Source organism: Haemaphysalis longicornis, unplaced genomic scaffold (genome assembly GCF_048455015.1).
Source record: "Haemaphysalis longicornis isolate Haplotype H1 unplaced genomic scaffold, Haemaphysalis longicornis Haplotype H1 scaffold_6, whole genome shotgun sequence".
Classification (NCBI taxonomy): Eukaryota; Metazoa; Arthropoda; class Arachnida; order Ixodida; family Ixodidae; genus Haemaphysalis; species Haemaphysalis longicornis.
The window spans coordinates 103,191,489-103,210,124 of NW_027526407.1; positions in this window are offsets into that span (position 1 = coordinate 103,191,489).

Here is an 18,636-nt window from a genome sequence, read left to right on the forward strand (position 1 = left end):
AGCATCGATCTAGCAGCTTAACACACAAATGAACTACTGGGTAACGTGTCTGAGTCCGACAGACTTCTCTCAGGTTCAGAGACCCCAAGACACATATTTTGATGCTTCCAGTTTAGCTACTTTTTGGTATTACAGTTTAGTTGCTTTCCAAGGAAGCTAAACACATTACCTACATAATGTTTTTTTCCCGTCGAACTGTATTTATTCTTCTGTACCTTTCATGTTTCTAATAGGTGGTTGAACTTTCTTTTGGGTTCGAGACGACGAGGACTCAATGAACATCTACACAAAACGTACCTGTGTTTGCGTGTTTTAACAAAGCCAAGTTGAAAGAGTATATTTAAAGGACACAACACCCATAATAGCTAGCTCGCGCGACAGACTTGAAATTCTTACAATGAATACTAGCTCAGAACGTGATGCTTCGCAGATGCGATCACATTGGAAGAATAGGCTAGGTGTTTGAAAGACGCCACTTGTCCGGTGGGAGATGTTAACGGCCGTTTAGGGTCAGACCCACAAACACAATTTCTTGAAGGTACAGTATGCAAAAGGCTTGTCTATACCGCTCGAGCGGCGTGCTCTGAACTGCGCGGATTGTTGTTACGGCTTGTTTAAGACCGGTAGAATGTGAGCATGCGCGGCCCGAATCAGCGGGATGACTGCGACCCTTGTCGCTGTGCCCGTCACCTTGACATGGGCACTTCATTTTACCGTGATAGCACTGCCTGCATGCGCTGCTGGGCGGGCAACAACAGCGGAAATAACCCGCCTTAGCGTGCGCTGAGAACGTTTTCTGGTCGCATTAGTTTCGGCGCTCAGCTGTTTATTGCACCATCGTTCTGCCGATACCTTGCCCGAGTGACGGTGCACCACTATCCGATTTACACGCTCGGCTTTGCACATCACTGCCGACGGGCTAACGTCATATTACGTAATGCACTGTGCAAGCCATCATGGACCGATATCTAGTCACTCTGGAACCCTGGCAGAGATCGTTTTCAGCGTTTCTTGTTCGTTTTCCCGCATACGAAAAAAAAACTGTGTTTGATTTCTTTGTCATAGAACAGGTAAAGCGCGAAAGTGAAATGTAAGAGCGAAATCTGCAGCTTAGCATGGTTTGCGGTTCGGCGGGTCTCTTGTGGGTGGGCTTGGCGAGCGACTTCCTTCTGGCGCGTCCCTTCGGTAAAGGTGTACTGGAGTCATTTTCGTGACGAACATGACGTGGCTAAAATCTTTGCGTGTCCCGTTATAAAATATTTTTGTGTTAAAATATGAAGCTTGAAAACGAACAACCCGAAGTATAACGTACTCTTTAGTGTAAAGGTTGCTTCCCCGCAAGAACCCCATTGTGCAGGAGTGCATCCTTCACAGGCCGCTTTCTTCGTTGAACGGGCGTCCCTTCCATGAGGGATATGACGTAATTGAAATCATCGTGAATACCTGAATAAAACACTTTCGTTTTAAGATATTCTGTATAAGTTGCGTAGGTCGCCGCAAAAATTAGGCGTTGCAGGCGTTGCGCAGCGCAAGCAGCGCTTCTCATGGCGAAAGAAGGTGGGAAAGCCAAAGCGGCGGACACAGCGACAAGGGAAACAACCATTGCGCTCTTGCGGGTAGCGCATGGTCCCATTCTACCACTCTCAAACAAGCTGTTGTCTCTCGCGCCGTCTGGAGGACGCTGCTCAAGCGTTATAGACAAGCGCTTTGCCCACTGTACATGAAACGTACCCACGTGATTGAAGTTTGATCCCATAAAAAAACAGTGAGACTGGAGAGCGTTGGAGGCAGGGAAGAATTCAAGTTTAAATAAAACGACTTCTTTGATGCACTTAATCAGAATTATCCCAAAGAAGGCATCACTACGGGAAGCAAGGATTTGACAATTGTGGCCTCCTTCTTGTACTGGTGTAACTAGTGGTAGGTGGAAGTGGAGGATGAAAGAATATCCCGGGCACATTTTGTGAGCAAGCAAACTGCAGCATAACTTCGTGTTACACTTTTGCGAGTTTAGAGCTGGCAACGTATTTGCCCAAACACTGTGGCTTTGAATATGTGTTCACAGAAACATTCAACCAAGGAGTACTGCAGGGTATTTCTGGGTCAATCCGCAAAGCATGAAGTTCGTATTACCGTTCCCGGTTGCCCACTTTTCTCCACCTTTGCAACACGCTTTAAGTGTACAGCCTGATCAAGCCCCTCACAGTTTGAAAACTACAAGGTAGAGAAAGCTCGAGAGAAAAAACGCGCTCAAACTGGCTCATCTAAACATTCCATTTCAAGTTTACGACAAAGAAAACTTCTTCACAGCAGCTCAAAAGTAAAGTTGATGGTTTGGTTGCCACTATGTTGTGTGCGATGCCGTTTTGTAGCGAACGCTGCAGTACGCTACCCCGGGCAGTCTTCGCGGGGTGACCAGTTTAACCTTGAGAGCTAGCACCAAACCACACCGCCTTCTGCAAGCGCCCGGCACGGAGCAGCAGCCCCTTAAAAGGGAGAGATAGGCGGCAGGGGACACACGCGAGGAAGGAACGGATACGTGCGTGGGAGCGGTGTCGCCACCTGGAGGAGGGACCGGCATGAAGCAGAGGCCCGATGGCGGGGACAAATAGGCGGTAGGGGAGGGAAGGCGAGGAAGGAGCGGAGGCGTGCACGGGACCCGTGTCACCACCTGGCGGCACGGGTGCAATTGAAGAAGGGCTGCAGACTCTTGTCCCGGCGCTGTTCTATCTTGAAAGTGGAGATATCGGGGAATGGTGTTGACAAAGAAGCAAGACAGTCGTCGAAACTGTCGTCATCACAGCTCGTGGTTTCCAGTGGCAGGCGAGAAAGGCAGTCCGCGTCCGCATGCTTGCGGCCGCTCTTGTACGACATGGTGAAGGTATACTCTTGCAGACGCAGGGCCCAGCGTGCAAGGCGGCCGCAAGGATCCCGAAGGTTAACGAGCCAGCATAGCGAATGGTGATCAGTTACGAAGGTAAACGGGTGTCCATAGAGGTAGGAGCGGAATATCTGCGTGGCGAAGACGACAGCGAGACACTCCTGTTCTGTAACTGTGTAGTTCCTTTCTGACTTACTCAGTGCCCGACTGGCGTAGGCAATAACATGTTCATTAGGACCATGGCGTTGAATGAGCACGGCCCCTATTCCTATACCGCTGGCGTCGGTATGAACCTCTGTAGGAGCCGAGGGGTCAAAGTGTTGAAGTATGGGCCCCGACGTCAAAAGGAGCTTGAGCTGGCGAAACGCGGCGTCACATACAGAAGTCCACGTGAATGGAACCTTTTTCTGCAGGAGTGATGTCAAGGGATAGGCTGTGTCTGCAAATCGAGGTATGAACCGACGAAAATAAGAGCACAGGCCAAGAGAACTTCGTAGGTCCTTGACAGAATGCGGCTCTTTGAAATCCCTGACTGCTTGGATTTTGCGTGGGTCTGGTCTGACACCGTCCTTATCGACCAAGAAGTGTACATTGATAGGAAAAAAAAGTGCGCCGGGCAGATGAATACCACTTGCTGCCGCGTCATACGCGTGCACCTGCCTGTTTTCTTTTTTTTCCTATCAATGTACACTCATTTCGAGTCGAAACTACGCGTCCTACTGCTTTTGGGCGCGACCCCCGCCTCCCACCTACAGAGGCCACGTGTATCACGTTTTAACGACCTTACCAGGATTCTTAGAACGGGTGTGTATGGGCAGATGTTCATCCTTTGTGTGCATTGGCATATCTTCGTTTCCTTGTTCCGCGTGACTAATCTTTTTGCCCATGTCACACACGTGCTTTGGCATATCTTGTTTTGACCCCTCTTTCACCCCCGTTGCCACGAGGGAGGAAAATTTCCTGGTTATTTTTTTTTATTTATTTATTTTTTTCGCTCTTTGTATACCAATGTACACTCTTTCCTGTCGAAACTGCCTGTCCTGCTGCTTTTGGGCGCGACCCCCGCCTCCCACCAACAGAAGCCACGTGTCTCTTGTTTCGATTACCTTACTTCGATTCCTAGAACGGGCAGATGTTCGCCCTTTGTGTGCATATCTTCTTTGGAACGTCTTCGTTCCGCGTGACTAATCTTTTTGCCCATGTCAAACAGGGGCATGGGCCTATCTTATTTTGACCCCTCTTTCACCCCTGTTTCCACGGGGGAAAATTACCTTGTTTATTTATTATTTTTTATTTTTAAATTATCTATTATTTTTTTCCCCTCTGTGTTTGGTTCTTCTCTCTCTTTTTTTCCAAGTTTGTACCGCGTGACTGACTGTGTGTTCTTATTATCCTTTTTGTAATTAATTTTCCCGCTCTCTCTTCATTCTTTTGCTACCCACCAACCATGATCCATTTGTACAAACTCTCCCACCTCCTACCTTGCCCTCGCGCTTGCTACATTTGCTGTATATATATAGCTCTGAAACGAACTTATTTTGTACTCTGAAGAAAGGGAGTCCTCTCCCTGAAACGTCAGTAAACTTATTTTTATTTTCTACGTCTTTCTCGTTTGTCTCTGTCTCTACTAACCTTATATATATATAGCATTTCCGGGAGTCGGGAGAGAATAAAAGCAAAGGTTGCAACGGCTGCAACTTTTTTTTTCACAGGAAGATATATATATATATATATATATATATATATATATATATATATATATATATATATATATATATATATATATCAGTAATCTGTCAATATACGCTTGAAACTCACGAAAATGCTTGTTTAGCTTTTGTGCTACATTTTACCGTAATGGCTTCAAATATGTTTAAAGACATGCATTGTTCTCGTGGAACCAGCCATTACCTTACGGCGTCCACATCTGCTGCCATCAAGGAGGAGTAGTGTCCAACAGTGGATTTTTCCTTCCCACCAAACGCAACACCGTGTGGAGCATCCAGTCTTGCTGGTTTTCTGGAAGATTTGTAAATTTTCAGAAAACGTATGTCGTTTCGGCAAAACAAATGCTAGCAGGAGTCGTGTATTGCCGAATAAATTTCCAGATTGTGCGGTTGGCTACACGAAACGTTTTGGCTAAGACTCTTCTTATCAAGCACGAATAAAGACTCAATGCTTTGATGAACCCCATGAATGAACCCCCTTTGATGAACCCCACCTCTCTAGTGACGACTTCAGCCGGGAGAGCATATATGAGAAGGATTTTTCTCCACAATTTCAATGAAATTTTTTTAGCTACAAAAACCATTCAAAATGTTTTCCAGGTTTTGTTAAGGGGGATCTATAAAAGCCACATTTTTGCCTAATAATCTAAGCATTCGCTTACGTTTGGTGACGCATAAAATGACAGGCATTGAAAAGGTACAAATGCAGCTGACACGGCATTATTGTGCTCGTGCAATCTACGTCCACGGCAATTTATAGTGATCTTTATTATTACCTTTGCCTTGACTTCGGATAAACCTCCACGGAGAGCATGTGCCATGCAGTAAGGGCAATCATACTTTATTTTTGGTAACTACAGGAAGTGGAAATTTATTTCTCTATCCCTTTCTAACGCGCAGAGAGTTGTTAGTGAGAATTCATCTGCACAAGCGTGCTTTTCAGAACGATATTGTGAATGTGGAAAAAGTGTAGAATGTCTATAACCCCCTCTTTGCAGTGGTGTCTAGCATAAGTACAGTTGTCACGGGACCTTTTACTTAACTGTTGTATTTATTACCAATATCCACGCTATTATTTAGAAACTGACAATTGAACCCAACGTAAGGGCTTGAGCCCCTTCCATAAATAAACTATTATATCTTCGATGGCGGGAGCCATTGAAGATATGGTATTCCAGTAATGGTATTCTTAAATACACATGTTTAAAACATTTTCGGCGGAAAGCGAAAACGCCTTTTGGATAGTTGCCCTACCACCACCTATTGTGTAGTGCCTTTCGTATCAAAAAATGTTCTCATGATTGCGTAGCAGTTTATATTGTTGTTAGAGCACCTTACCTTTTTTGCATTATGATATTTTCCATTGAGATTCATGCCTTTTATTGTGCATTACACCAACAGCACCTTCTATACAACTGCATTGCCACTGTGCTTGGGTTTCGAGCGCACAAATACAAACTGTTTTGGAACACTATGATTTCTCAATATACATACCGTGTCATAATAAGTCGTCGGATCCCTTCGATAGCTTATTTTGCATTGCTTGTCTCTGCTCAAATAATAGCCTGGTAAAGTACGTGTTCTGTAATTTCTAAGGCGAGTTCTAGAGGTAATCGTGTAGAGACAGTTTATGTCACGCGACCTGAAAGTAAAAGCAGGGTTTTCCGTCAAAAGAATATTTACACCTTCTGTACCTTATAATGCGTTTTAGGGGCGAAGCTCCTCTTGCTCGGGCCCTCTCCCGCTCCTCGTGGCTGCTTTATCCGGCAAATTAATGATAATTGTGGCAGTATCGCCCGAGGGATTGGCCAACCATAGATTGGCCAAAGAGGTCAAAATGTTTAACGCGTTTGTTGCTATTCAACAAGGAGGAGAGGAAGAAGAAGAGGTTGTCGTTCGTTGTGTGCGAGCTAAATACACGTACCGGGGGTACGCGACACAAGAAGGTCTGCAGAAGGCGACGGCCAAGGTGGCTAAAATGTCACACACCGAATTCGCCAACTTACCCATGGAGATTCTCATCGTCCCAAACAAGCCCTACATAATCACCACAAACATCGACGTCGTCGACGGGCTTGTAAACGGAGCGGTGGTTAGCTTGAATTGTCGAGTCTTTATATGATGTGCGGGCGAATGTTTCACGGTTTTACCGATAAGCATTTTAGCTTCGCCCCTCTCATCATCACTCACTTCGTGGAGATGGCGGAATTTTTTTACTGTTTTATTCTTTTAACCGGTGCGAAAATAGTGAATAAACAACACCATTGATTAGTTCATATCAGGTTTTAAGCGACAAAACTACAAAACTGCGGTTAGCAGTCTTGTACAGGGCTGGTGAAGCATTTGTCAACGTGAGACACCAAAACAATCATCAATATTTCGAGTCACGGGAGTTTTTTATCTGTTTTTGTTGGAATCAGCAACACAGTCAACAAAATCAACAAGCAGACCCGCAGGCTTCTCAACAGAAGCACAGACGGTTACAACTTAACTAGCGCGGCAGGCCCGTACTGTAACACTGAAGCTGCTGAAAACATACTGATAAATAAACATTCTGTTCAACGGAGAACATGCTTGCCTGTGTACAGGCTCTAGTAGCGTATGAAAAAAGTAACTTAAATCTGAATCTTCTCAAACAAAATTCCAAAGAACACTCTATTTTTTAGGGGTACAACTGCGTAACACAATACTAAACTGAAATACAATCTCAGATTCCCTGTAACAAAATATTAAAACTTAACACTGAAGCTTCAAGCATTTTTTAATATTTTTAGATACGAGCTTCCAGACAACCGTGGTTAGCAGGTGTGACCGACTACAGTATTAGAGAAAGCGATTGGAATATATCACAGGTATAATCAGCAAAAGAGCCTTAATATGGTTGTAAATCTTTACAAACCCCGTTTGTTGCAACTTTCTTTCACCTGGAACATCACTGCGCTCAGCACAAAGCTGTCCTACAAGCCGTTTTTTAATATAAACTCTGTACACCAATGTAAAAGTAAATGAAACTATCGATAATCTACCCTCAACTTTTCATCGTCATTGCAGTAACCAGCCACTGATTCTGGCCACAATGCCTGGTCATGTTTATACACGGACATACATGGGTTTCGCCCGATATTACCAAATATGCTAAAAATGTGCATTTACTGCGGCAAAACTTAATACTTCATTGGTGAAGAACAGACAGACATATTTCCAACATTGTGGCTGGAGCGTCCACCGGTGCGTGCGCAATTGCTTAATCACAGTTGAAACCGACTAAATGATAAAGAATAGTCGAATGCGTAGAACGACTCCGGCAATGTTATCGTTATATTCTAGGTTGTTCCCGTGAGCGCGACACACTCATCGATGGTTCCTGTCATCGTGGAACAATAACACTGGTTTAGCGTGTGTCCAGTTAGTTATCGTTTATTAACAGCGAACGAAGCTATTTATCAAGTAGGCAATTTTTTGGGTCCACAGTTAAACATACCAAGAAAGTGCCGAGCCCGTGAACGTGAGCGCGGGCCTCGCTGCGATCGCTTGGCAGTTCACAAAATTAAGAAACTGCCGAGCGCTCGTGTGTGCGTGCCTCGCGAAGATTCGCCAGCGTCTGCGGAGCATGTTTGACACGCTAACTCTATGCCGTCAGGGAGAATGGCCAGTTTGCGGCGCCCGCGCGGAAGTTAAAAAGCAAGGAAATGCCGAGTGCTCGTGTGAGGCTGCCTCACTGCGACAGCCCAGCGTCCCCGGCGCCCGTTTGGAAGCGAAGCATACGCGCACTTAGTGAGGTTGGCCAAAAATTGGCAAAAAAAGTTCCACCGTTCGTTGCAATCGTGGCAAATTGCTCGGAATGAGGAAGACACGTCATAGTCTACGCCCCTCTAAGGGGATATCCCATGAATATCACTTCCAGTATAATTATATATAAATGGATTTATTCTGCGATTCTCCAGTATGGCTCGCAGGACAGTTCTTGTCGATTTGGCGTTTGAAACCCAAATTTAGACATAGGCTTGAGCAGGTATCACTAAGGTTCACTTAAAAGGATTATTTGAAGTTGTAACTAGAAATGTTTTTATTTATACGCAGTCTTTCTCATTTCTAACTGGGCAAGCAGAAATATTTTTTTTACTTTTCTTCTGGCAAAACAGCCTCGAGTACCGTTTTGCATGACTGCACTCTCACAGCCGCTTCGTATGTTTAGGCGGCGTAAAAACTAAAATACCAGCCCTAAAAACGTTACGTTGTATCTGTATATCCCCAGCAAACCTGATAGCGCCTGCTCACATGCGAGATGGTTCATCAGGCACGCCTTGCTAGACACCAGTTGAGTCGTTTCCCCTAAACCCTTACTGATTAAGTAACATATGGAACAATGTTAAGGAAGAGAGAGAAAGCTTTTGTCAGTATTGACCATGTTAGCTTCCCTAATTGCAAAGTGGGTACTTCTGGTGATGGCAAATCGTCGAAAAGAAGGCAAAACTCATAACTGAGTAGGAGGATCAAATACAACGATGGCGTAGAAAATAATAAATTCAGTAATAAGAGAAAATATCTCCTTTTCTCATAAACCTACATAAAGCATGACTACCCATAGGCCGAGAAAGTACTCCAGGTGTAACGCGTTTCTTCGCCGCAGTCGGACGAGTGTTTGTTTCGCTGTTTCTTGTTGAGTAGTATGTCATATATTGAGTAGTATGTCCTCCTTCGCAGAACACACCAGAAACAGTGGTGCATTTCCAAAGCCTACTTTAAACAAAATTTAAGAGGTTACGCAATAAACAAGGGTACCCACTGTGCGACACCTTCAGTTTATTACTGTAGCCCTCGCTGAAGCCGGAACTTACACTGTGGCCGTGTGTCGGCGAGGGGCAAGTATCTGCTCTGAGAATCCTACGAAGCTAACAGGTATGCCCCCCCTCCCCCAGGTCGCCTACAGCCTTTGATTCCTTCTTGTGTAGACCGATTTTGAACCAACGCATACAGACTGCGGACATTTTTTGCAGCAGCATCACACATCATGTTCCCCTGGTTACCGGGATAACCTGAAAGTCCATGAAGCATTATTGCGTGGCCGTCCGTAATCCCCGTGTGCAAAATGCATTCACTTTATAAAGAACATGGCTGCAGTGGTGGAGTTCCTTTATCAGTTCATGCAAATTTACTTTGAGTTCGAATTACAGTTGGCGCACAAAATTAGAGGTTACGTGGAAAACTCACGCAAATACAAGACACCTCCTTGCCAATAAAAGACGTCTTGTGACTCACTTTCTCTCACAGTAAATTTTCTAAACACAATCCATGCACCAAAGGCTAACCAACCAAAAGCCAGCCAATAGCTAAACCATGTGCATACACCTCATGGTGGCCCCGATCTTATGTGGTAAGGTCCCCCAGCCTGTGGTAAAGCAAGACTTGCGCACGAGGACGCAGGTTCAATTCCCGGTCGCGTCGGCCGCTTTTCGGATGAAGGCGAAAAGCAAAACGCCCATGTGTACGAGATTTCGGCGCAAGTTAAAGATCCCCAGGTGGCCAAAAATAATCCGGAGCCCCCCACTACGGTGTTCCTCATCACGTGCGTTGCGTCGGCGCGTTAAACCCCAAAATCAATCAACCAAATCAAACAAGACTTACACAGACGGCGATACTTTTTTGGCAATACCTTGTATGGTGACGAATACCAGTTAAGACAGAGCGTTTAAACACCATCTTGCTTATTCATTATATTACGAAGCACACATATACATTTGTCTCGGCGAACCATATTGTAACAGAGTCTGGACTGATGCAAGATTTTTCAGCAAGTCAGGCATTTTGCAGTTGTGCGGAGTTTTTCGATAAGGAAATTAATCTCAAAGGGTGAGGCTCAAGTATGAGTTATCTGGTAAATTGAGAGTGAGTAAATTTAATACACCCTTGCGGCTACGGGGTTGTGCTGCTCAGCCCGAGGACGTTGGTCCTATCAAGGACGCGCAAAGCAACTTAAAAGGCGTTGTGCACCAGGCCCCGACGGAATCAGCAACGGAAGAATGAAGAACCTATTAGAACGCCAGATAATCTTTGATACCATCAACCACATTTAAAAGAAGAGTACCATATTCGCCCAAGAGAAGGCTGTACTTAGGTCAGGACTACAGCAAACGGCTGAGTGTTTATACCAATTTTCGCTAAGATCTTGTGTTCCCAAGCTGATACAGATGTTTGTTGGTGCGCGAAAAACCTGGTGGTTTAAGGAACTACCGTCTCACATGACTAACTTCCGCCAGAAGAACTCTGACTCCCGCAACGTTCGATTCAGGTTAGTGTTCTATATGTAAACTGTCACGCTCCACACAACCCGGCGCATTCTCTGAGAACTCGCTTTTTGGGGGGTTTTGTGAAACGTAATTATGCGGTCTAGAAAGACCGGGTAGTTGAAATGGTAAACACAACAGGCATCAGAAAACGTACTTCCCGGCGTGTATGGTTTCCTCACAGACAAGTAGGTACAAGAACAGTTAGGGAGTGTGCTGAACAAAAAAAAAGGAATGTTTACGGCGTTTACCCCCCATGTTCTGTCCACTGTACAATCTCTTATTGCCATTGTTTGACTGCCTGTTGCCCTAAAAGAAAACCGACGTTCTGCGCACACATTTTCGTCCATTGACAATGTCTAAATTAGGTTTTCAATCAAGCAATCAATCAATCAATCAATCAATCAATCAATCAATCAATCAATCAATCAATCAATCAATCAATCAATCAATCAAATCAGTTTTTTCCCACAAGTGGATGGTTCCTCGGGTAAAAGCCACTTTTGCAGCTTGACAGAGCCCGAGGAACCGGGTGTTCCAGCTTCCAGCTGCCTGGGTGTAAACACAAGCAGCTGGAAGCAATTCCTAGACAAACTGTCCAGATTCTGCAGAAATCTCCCCTCGGGCGGTTTAACATGTCAGTCAAAAATGTATTCCTTTGTTCCTTCGCAAGGAACAGATTGAGGACGTCACGCCTAATGTTAACGTTAGAAAACATGGCCAATCGACACTTGCTTCCTGATCCTTGTAGTCAACCTTGTCAACAGACCGTATCGGAGACTAGGCGGGCAGTGAGCACAACTGCTTCCTTTGGCTGCGCTCCGTAGTTAATGTTTTGCGATTTATTTATCAGCTGTCTTTAGTTCATTGTCAGACTCACAGCAGGGGCGCCTCGGTGAGTAACCCGGCCAAGGTTAGAGCGTACATTAGCTGCACCTGAAGGGGCAGCAAACAAGAAGGTCCTACACGAGAGTCAGTTTTCTATACACCGCTTGCTGTCCTCACAAAGGTTAATAACGCAGATAAGGCGTCTATAAGATATGGTAGCGAACCCTGCATTGGATTTGTTTATTGATGTTTTTACTTTTACCGCCTGGCTGTGCCCATGTGTCCCAAGTGAAGCGCACGTTCCAGTCTTTCTTATGCCACACAGGTTATCTCATTTCAAGACAAGGAGAATATTTTGCCTTAACGCCACTAGCCTAGAATAGTGTTCTTTTATCTGCAGTGTTCTCGACAGTTCGAGAAACACCCACGCCGCAAGAAAAATGCCCGCAGAGCAGACGCCTCAGCATTCGATTCGGCGACACTCGCCTGTGCACGTCACTCTGTTAACTTGCTGCTTCGCCGCCTGGATATTCTTTGACTTGTTAGGTGAGCCCAGGTTTGATCCAATAAACTCTTTTTTATTTCAAGACAGCTGCGTCGTCTTTGGCTACATGACATCTGGTAGAGGTGCGGGGTTCATGCACCCTAAGCCCTGGTCAGGCTGATAAGCAAGCCCCTCTTGTCAGACGCGACAGCGAGGTCTCCAGACAGAGTTTGGACCACTTCCGGATAAAGTGAACAAAGACGCCATCGTAAAAAACCACGATGATCCAGACAGGCACCATTACATGCGCTTCCAATCCTGCCTGCCTTCTTCAGCAACCCAGGGAGCCACCATGATTCCATGGATCCGTCACGTTCGGAGGACCGCTAAGACTGAATGGAGCAAGTCGAAAGAGTCGTGCTGTTTAACCGATAGGACGAAGTGGAGACACTATGGCAAGTGGTTTTTTACCTTGAGAACTCAGCACGGATCTGATTCGAAAACCATGAGAGCTCCCTAGAGTCTTGTAAGTAATTCAGAACGCAACATTTAATGACGTTCCCTACGGTTGTGCGAAAAGAGAGGGTCGAAGTTTTGCTGCAGACGCAGACACAACACCCTAACGAAAACATTGTTGTGTTCGTGGAAGAGATCAAGAGGTTTTTCAGGCGTACCGGCCCTCGCATGGCGGAAGAAAAGAAGTTTCGCATCTTAGTGCGTGGTGTGAAGGAGGAACTGTTTTCTGGACGTTCCCGCAATCCGGCCAAAACCATCGCCAAATTTGCTACCGAAGCCGGCACAACTGAGAACGCCGTCGAAGTGTGTGCTAATCAGTATGACCGCAAATTTGTTGGAGCGGCTAATGCGAACTACGTCGACAGCAGGCGGATTCCGACAGATAGCTTACAAAATACTACACGCACAGTAATGAGGTAGAAGCTGCGGAAACTTCTCCCAACGCCGCCACAACCCCAAATCGTTTCCCTTACCGACGTCATTAGAGAAGAAGTGCAGTACGCTCTGGGAACTTCAACGACGCCTTATGCACCCCCCAAGCCACAAGCCGTAATCCATGGCTTACGCGGCTGCTCTCCATCGACCTCACCCACTTGCACCCTATTGTCATGAGGCTTCATACTGTCGTCCCCTGTCGCCGGCCCCTCCACCTGCGGTGCAGCTCCATCCCAAGGAAGCCGGACGTGTTGAACGCAAGACAATAGTCTGTTGTGCCACCACTGCGGAGAGGCCGACCACATCTGCCGTCGCTGCCCCTACAAAAGGTTCAGTTTGCGAGGGTTCTCCGTCGACGCACCACGCCCCTGAGCCAGCCAGAGACCTACTGAGATTGAAGAAGACCTGTCCAACACCAACCTAGGTCCAGGGCACTTCAAGCGTTCACCGTCGCCCTACCCATACCGATCGTCAAGCCGTCGAAACAACGCAAACTTCACGCGTCGAAGGTCCCCAAGCCCACGTAGGGGAAACTAAAAGCTGCACCTTCTGGTGGTAAAGTTGCACGACGGCGGAAAAATGAAAGCCCTCCAAAGACGAAAGGGTGCCACGAAGACCATAATTCATGGCAAGGCCTCAGCCGGAAGAACCAATCTAGACCTCACGTGACTCCCGAACACGTCGAGAGCAACACGGCGCGTGGCGTACTCGTCATGACCGAGCCAGCCGCTAAGAAGACAACGACAACGACAACGCTTATTGCCCAACCATCAACACGCACAAGCCGAGATACGACGCCCGGATGCACCCGGAATTCGTGGAAATCGGCGTCTGACGTCCAGTTGTCCATCGACGGCTTTAAATTAGTCGCCCTCATAGGCATGGGATCCGACTACTCACTTAACAGCGCATCATTCGCGTCTAAGCTGCAGAAAGTTACGACCAGATGGGAGAGTCCTCACATACGCACAGTAGGAGGCCATCTAATAACAGAAAGGATAACTTGCACACCAGGCGTCACCACAGACGGCACCACGTACCCTGCGGCGTTCTTCATTTTGCTAACTGTTCCCGTGACGTAATGCTTGGAATGGATTTTTTGACGGACAACGGTGCAATAACTTATCTACAGGCCAAGTCTATGAATTTTCCCTCCGATCACTCCATGACGTCGGAACCGAACCCCGAACACCATGCTGCTGTAAGGATCGCCGATGATCATGTGAGCCTGCCACCCCGCACACGCTTGATGATCACCGTCTACAGTTAAGGTACTGCTCCTGACGTCGACGCTATCGTAGAGACTAACCAAAGGTTGCTTCTTGACCGCGGTGTATGCGTCGCCAGAAGCATTGCGCGGTTTAAGCAACGCCAATTCAACGTTTTGGTCACTAATTTCACAGAGGAGTACCAGCATTTAAACAGGGGTTTAAATGCGTTTCTCGAAGGATCGCAAGAAGAAAGTGACGTGATCTCGGTCGTCGGCTTTCAACGCGCATCCCAAGATACCTTCACGCTTCCGCATCCCTTCGACGTGAATCCGGCGTTACCACTACAAGAACAGAACAAATTATTGGCTTCGCTGCGTCGCTACAGCAAGTGTTTTTCGTTGAACTCAAAATTACGGCAGACACTTCTAGCGGAGCACAGAATTCAAATCGAAGATGGAGCCCGACCTACCCGACAGTCACCGCACCCCGTGTCTTCAGACTAGCGGGAAGCCATCCTTACACAAGTAGAAGACATGCTCAGCTACGACATTGAAAATTGTGCAGAAATTCAGGGAATTATCTACTAATACGTAGCATTCTTATGCCGCCTGTATTAACTGTGGGTTTCTTGCAGCCAGATTTCGGGGGGGGGGGGATTCTAAATCATGTTGTACCAATTACGTCAATTTACGGTAATTTAAAGATTAGAAGTGTACATTTAGCCAACTCTGGATTATTGGGGAAATTCAGGGCGTTGACCGTTCGCCATTCTCAGTAAGTATATTATATGTATCTGTTTTAGTTTTTCAAAGTTTTGTTCTAGCAATTATTTCCATTTACGCTAGTATAACGACTAAAGGTGGAACTTCCTTGAAATCTTTATTTTGGGAAATACCTTGAGTTTTAAGTTTTGGCATTTTCTGTTCTTTTTATGTACTTTTTTTTATTTTTGAGTTTTTCAAAATTTTGTCCTACCAATTATCTCCATATACGTTATTATAAGGATAACAGTTGGAACTTTCACAAAAGCTACATTACTGTCGAAATGCAGGACGTTACACGGCTCGCCATTTGCGTAACTTTATTATATTTTTCTTAGTTTTTTTAGTTTTGCAAAATTTTGTCCTACCAATGATCGCTATTTATGCTATTCAAACGATTACAGGTGGAACTTTACAATATCTGCATTTTTGCAGAAATGCAGGGCGTTACATGGTACTGGCTGCGGAAGGAGGGTGGGGGTACTTGGCAAAGATGCTACGCCTGAATAGAGCCATCGAAACGCGCCTGGGTGGCGCCGGTCGTACTCGGGAAGAAAAAAGACGGCACATTACGGTTCTGGGTAGACTAATCGTGGATAAACAAAAACACGAAAAAGGACGTTTACCCAATGCCACGAATCGACGATGTCCTCAACCACCTCTGCCACGCCAACTACTTCTCATCGATGCATCTGAAGCCAGGCTACTGGCAAATATAAGTGTACGAGAGACACCGAGAGAAGACTGCATTCATAACCCCGGACGGCCTTTGCAAGTTCAAGGTAATTCTATTCGCGCTGTTTACGGCACCAGCAACGTTTCAAAGAGTTATGGACACTGTGCTAGCTGGCCTGAAGTGGCACACCTGTCTCCTATACTTCGACTAGGTTGTGGCATTCCCCCGAAATTTCGACTAACACCTTGCACGGTTGAAGTTTGTACTCGAGGCTAATCGCACGTCGGGGTTAACGCTTAAACCTGAAAAGTGCCGCTACTCGTAGGAGGAACTCCAGTTTTTGGGCCACGTCGTCAGTGCCGCAGGAGTCCTGCTAGACCCGCGAAAACTTCAGCCATAGCGAACTTCCCAACACAGAAAGCAAGAAATTGGTGCGAAGATTTCTCGAATTGTGCGTATGCTACCGGCGCTTCGTCTCAAACTTCGTGCGCATTGCAGAGCCACTCACACGCTTGACGAAAGATAGCACCCCTTTCAGATGGGAAACCGACCAAGAAAAATCATTCTGCGAGCTCCAACAATGCCTGGGAAACCCGCCTGTGCTCAGTCTTATCTACGAAACCGGTGACATGGAAATTCAAACGGATTCGCTTGGGTGCCGTACTTGTCCAAAATAAAAGCGGTTGCGCAAGTATAATCACCTTTGCCAGCATTGGTCGGTTCAAGGCACTCTTCCTCAGCCTCTGAGAAAGACTGCCTCGCTATTATATGGGCCGTTTCAAAATTTCGCCCATACGTTGATGGTAGGCTATTCAAGGTTGTAACAGACCACCATGCGCTGGGTTGGGTCGCGAATTTGAAGGACCTATCTGGCGGTCTTGGTAAGTGGATCTTGAGCCTCCAAGAGTTTGACGTTGCAATCGTCTCTAAATCCGACAGGAAACACTCCGACGCTGACTGCCTGTCCCGCGCCCCCGTCGACGCACCACCACAGGACTCCGAAGAAGACAGCGCGTTCATCGGAATCGTGACGGAGAGCGACCTAGCCCCCCAGAAGCATTCCTAACCCGTCTTACGCGTCATAATCGACTACCTCGAAGGACGCAACGTCGCCGGGACTAGGGTGTTCAGAGGGGACTTACCAGCACTCGGCCTGAAAAACTCCGTCCTCGTGAAGAATTTCAGCGCCAGAGCGAAAACCAATTAACTCCTTGTCATCCCCGCAGACTTTCGTGGCAAAAATTTTGGAGGCGTTCCACGATGACCCGTCTTCCGGACATCTTGGAACAGCACGCACTACTGAAAAAATCAAGGCGAAGTACTACTGCCCACCTTACATCCGCCGTCCCCCACTACACCGACGAAAGCCGCCGCGGATGAGACCTGCCGGACTTTTGCAGCCGATTACCGTCTCATCGAGACCCTTCCAAGAGATTGAAATGTACCTTCTGGTCCCGTTCCCTAGGTCATGATCCAAGAACAAGTGGCTCGTCGTAGCAACAGACTACATGACGCGCCTCCCAGAGACCGCAGCTCTTCCGGGGGGAGTGCACAAGAAGTCGCCAAGTTCTTCATAAACCAAGTTGTCCTCGACATGGAACCCCTGAAGTCCTAATCCCGAACAGTGGAACGGCATTCATTGTGGAGCTCACGCAAGGAATCTTACGACACAGCAACACGGATCACCGAAGAACGACGGTGTACCACCCCCAAACGAACGGTCTAACGGAAAGCCTGAACGAGACGATCGCGGATATGCTGTCTATGTACGTCGACGTAGAACATAAGACTTGGGACGAAGTTCTTCCGTTTGTCACTTTTGCGTACAACATGGCTATCCAGGAAACTACGCAGATGACACCGTTCGAGCTTGTCTACGGAAGACCGCCGACTACGATGATTGACACCACGCTTCCGCACGTAGAAGACGACGACCTCAACGCCGACGTCCAAGGTTACATTAAGCATGCGGAGGAGGCCCGCCAGCTCGCTCGAGTTTGTACAACAGACCAGCAGCTGGTGGATGCCGGACGCTACAACCTGCGACGCCGAGACGCCGAGTACAGCCACGGGGATCGTGTGTGGGTTTGCACTCCCATCCTCCGACGTGGACGCAGTAAAAAGCTTCTGCGACGGTATTTCGCATCATACCGGATTCTACAAGAGAGGGAGAGAGAGAGAAAGAGCGACAGTGTGTGTGCTCCTGAGAGCCGTGCTGCGCATGTGCGAGGACCATTGGATTGAATTGGATTTGATCGGGCTAAATTGAATTGTATTGGATTGTATTGGATTGGATTGGAAATTATTTTGGCAGCAGTGAACACTCTCACACATGACGTACGGTAAGAACGGTCCCCAGTGCTTCGCCCACTCGTCATGATTCACTTTGTGGAGATGCGTGAATTTTTTTGTTTGCTCGGACTGCCGTTTCATTTAGCACCGGGTCGATACACCTTTAGACGGGGTAATGCCGCGAACCATACTTTGGTTTTGTTTATTTATGTTTTTGCTTTTACCACCCGGTTCGCACGCTATGTACCAAGCGAAGCACGTGTTTCTTTGTTTCTTATTCCGCTCACGTTATCTCATTTGACAGGAACGATGTTTCGCTCTAACGCCACTAGCCGGGAATGGTCTTCTTTTGTCTACAGTGTTCTCTATTTAAATAGACGATTCGAGAAACACCCGTGCCGAAAGATAAATGCCAGCAGAGCAGACGCCGGGACATTCGATTCCCCGAAACTCGCCTGCGCACGACACTTTGCTCACGGCTGCTTCGCCGCCTGGGTATTTCTTGAGTGTGTTAGGGGAGCAGAAGTTCGCTCCAATAAAC